The 3,824-nt window shown below is 44.9% G+C and overlaps 1 pseudogene; it reads left to right on the top strand.

The window, feature by feature from the left end:
* Positions 1–2,127: 2,127 nt before the first annotated feature.
* On the top strand, positions 2,128–2,818 carry LOC110334303 (annotated as a pseudogene).
* The last annotated feature ends 1,006 nt before the right edge of the window (positions 2,819–3,824 follow it).

Below are 3,824 nucleotides of genomic sequence, written 5' to 3'. Positions count from 1 at the left end.
CAACTGAAGCTCCTTTCTCTGTGACAACTCCAGCTGTGTCAAGTTGACACAAAGCTAGCCAGTACAAGTGCCTTCTATGTCTACCTCATATTGTTCCTGAGCTCAGTGATAAAAAAAAAGGGGGGGGGGAATTCGGGAAGAAAGAGGCTTCGAGAAGCTTGTCGGGATCACCGATGTACGATGGCACATTTCAGTCTAAGAAGTCATCTAGATTGGTCCTCTGAAGTGATCACGTTTTATTTCTGTCACTCAGAAATGACCATTCCGCTGGGCGTGGTGGCGCACGCCTTTAATCCCAGCACTCGGGAGGCAGAGGCAGGAGGATTTCTGAGTTCAAGGCCAGCCTGGTCTACAAAGTGAGTTCCAGGACAGGCCAGGGCTACACAGAGAAACCCTGTTTCGAAAAACCAAAAAAAAATGACCATTCCACACCAAGCTGAACCCAGGCATTCCACTGCAGCTTCTACTTCGGTAGCATATGCAGGTATTTTCTGCTTTATTTCCTTTGCCGTTGGTCTTGCCTCCTCTCCTCCTCCTCTTCTTCTCTGTCTCTAAAATCGTGGTTACGGCCCCCAAATCTCCCAGTAGAGGAACAGATGGACGTGCCAGGGGGAGTGGAGATGTTAAAGCTACTCGGAGCTTCTGGGGTCACGCTTCTGGGAAACTTGACGGCACACCCAGCTTCCTTGAGTGGTTTTCATGCAGACTACCGAGTAGCTTTACTGTTGAGGATGCATACATTTGTTTTCAAAACAAGAGAAAGTTACTTACACTGGGGGCAGGGAGGGGGGACGGTGTTACTGTAGCCTGCCCTTAGTGTTTGCTCAAGGCCGTACAGTAGTATGCTCCGCTAGATAACTCCCCTCTTTCAGAGTTCGAATGATTCTGTAAATACTGTTGATGTTTGGGAAAATATGAAATACGTTTAGTCAATAAAAAAAAAAAAAAAAAACAAAGCCTCCAGGGAAAGCTGGAAATAGTGACGTCAGTGACCTACTCAACTGGGGGTCGTGGTGTGCGTATGTGTGTTTGTGTGTTTGTGTACACACGTGTTTTTCACTTTCGGGGTTGTTTCAGAGTGAAAGCAACAGATGCTTCCTTCACAGGCTTCTTGTTTCCTGGTTTTCAAAGCCTCTCTGTTTGTTTGGTTTTATTTTAAGGATCCAGTGTTCCTCAGTCCTTCTGAGAGGATGGTGAGGCCTGACAGGTTGTATGTGCCCCCCCCCCCACTAACCCACTCTTCTGTGTGTGATACCAAGTGGAAGTGTGAGGCACCACAAACTGCTTTGAGCAGAGCCCACTTCCCTTCGCCCGCAGAGTGCAAAGCAGTTATACCAACATCAATCAAAGGGAAACCCACAGGCTGAGCTCACACCGTTGAAGCAGGTGCGTGAGTGAGGCAGGCACACGGGATCGTGGCAAAGCCCCGGCACCGTGCCCACAAATGGCAGTTACGATGGTGTGTGGGCTGTGGCTGCTGCACCCCGCGGAGCCCCACCGAGTGGGCTCTTCTTCTGGAACACAATGAGTAGCTCCCCTACCCTTGAGTTAGCCTCCTCTGTCATTTCAGCTTTCATTCAAATTTATAAAGCAGAAGTTCTAAGGAAATATTATTTTGTTTTCTTTCTGTGGTACCTCTGGAATGACCCCTTTAAAAGTATTCATCAAGAAAACAACTGATTTACTGAGATAAATGAAGCAAATACAAGGTTTAAAAATTTGTTTGTTTGTGCTTGGTAGCCGGAGGTGGGAGGACCACAAGATTGAGGCCAGCCTAAATAACCAGTGGAGACCCTGGCTCAAAATGAAAAAAAGTAAAATCAAATAATTGAGGACTAGGAGACTTGTTCGGTGGCAGCACATTTGCCAAGCCGGCCTGAGTCCCTGGACTCATTCCTCAGTATAACAAAACAGAAATAAGTTCATCATCTGTACATGCATCAGCATATACCAAGTGCTTATATATATGGCCTATGAGCATCTTCACGTGTGCATATGTATATATGTTTATGTGTAGATTATGTGTGATACTTAAATACACAGGTGTCTATGCACACACACGTATAACCACAAACCAGGTTTAAAATCAGACAGGTTGTGTGATAGAAAATATGAGAATCTAAGACAATGACGTGGTGAAGATGAATTTTAAAAAGGTGGAACAAACATGCGTGTCATCCAAGTGACAGTGACCTGGTCTAATCCGGGTGACAGTGGCCTGGTATAATATAGTGGCTCATGGAAATTTCTGTAAACGTTTTGTGCCATCTTAATAAAAAGTAAAAGTTGGGGCTTTGTGGCAGACACCGCTGTCCCTGTCTCTGCTTACTGTAGCCAGTGTCATCCCGACTTCCATATCGTGGCCGACGGTGAGACCTTGGGCCATGTCTCTTTCAAGCTGTTTGCAGACAAAGTTCCAAATAGCAGAGAACTTTCTCGCTCTGAGCACTGGAGCAATGGGGTTTGGATATAAGGGTTCCCCCATTCACCGAATGATTCCAGGATTCATGTACCAGGGTGGTGACCTCACAGGCCATAAAGCCACTGGTGGCAGGTCCATCTAAAGGGCGGAATTTGAGGATGAGAGCTTCACCCTGAAAGCATACAGGTTCTGGCCACTTACTCATGGGAAACGCTGGACCAAACACAAATGGGTCACAGTTTTCTACCTGCAGTGCCAAGACGGAGTGGCCTGATGGGAAGCAAGTGGTCTCTGGGAAGGTGAAAGAAGGCATGAACGTCGTGGAAACCATGGAGCTTTTTGGGGTCCGGGAATGGCAAGACCAGCAAGAAGGTCACTATTTCTGACTGTGGATGACTCTAATTCTTTTGGCTTGTGGGCTTCTTACCCCACCAGAACACTCTCTCTATATCTCTGAAGAGTGCCCCCACTCCATCCGCTCTCAGTATCCTGAAATCTCTGCTTCCACTGAAGTTCTTGGGGTTCCATATTTTCCTTATTCCCCATCTAGCTAGATTGCAGAATTAAGTTTATGATGACAAATACATGCTAAATAAAAAAAAAAAGATAGGCTTTTAGAGAGAGCTCAGCAATTAAGAGGACTGGCTGCTAGTCTTCCAGAGGTGCCAGGTTTAATTCCCAGCACCCACATGGCAGCTTACAACAGTCTGTAAGTCCTCTTCCAGGGGGAATCAACTACCTCACACATTCAGGTCAAGCACTAATGTACATAAAATAAAAGTAAATATTATTTTAAAGAGTGAAGGATGGAAATGGCGCCCTCAGGACATTGTGCGCCTTTTGCAAAGTTGTTAGTTTCCAATGCTCCTGTGTGTGCTGTCAGTCAGGATACCTGCTTTAGGCTGCTGCTTCATGTTCTGATGTATGTGATTTGTAGCAAAATATGTCCACAGTCACTCTCTGAACGCTCAAACTGGCTAAGTTGTGGAATGCAGAACAAACTCAAGGTCATTGTGTATACAGGAGAAAATATACTGTTAGGGGGAGACATATGCTCTATCTGGAGATAATTGTCTAATGCATAAAATCAGTAGCTGTAGTATACGCATGTGCGTAATGCCTGCCAAGGCACATTTGTGTCAACTCTGTGGTAGCACATGCAAGAGACTTAATATAAAATTGCTTTATCAGGAAGTTATTTCTAATGGGTTTCTGTTAGAAATGTCTAAAAAGTGCCAGGGTGATCACTTATATTTTAGCAGTAATATATAATGAAATACCATGTTTCACATGGTATAATGTTAACATGGAATAATTTTCATGCAGCTGTGTTTTTTTCTTACATTTATTCATTTGTGCATTTGTTTTATGTGAATGTGTGCGTATACGTACTTGGCGCACT

This window comes from Mus pahari, chromosome 16 (genome assembly GCF_900095145.1).
Source record: "Mus pahari chromosome 16, PAHARI_EIJ_v1.1, whole genome shotgun sequence".
NCBI classification, from domain to species: domain Eukaryota; kingdom Metazoa; phylum Chordata; class Mammalia; order Rodentia; family Muridae; genus Mus; species Mus pahari.
The sequence above is the reverse complement of the archived record's forward strand: the minus strand, read 5'-3'. Positions and strand labels throughout refer to the sequence as shown.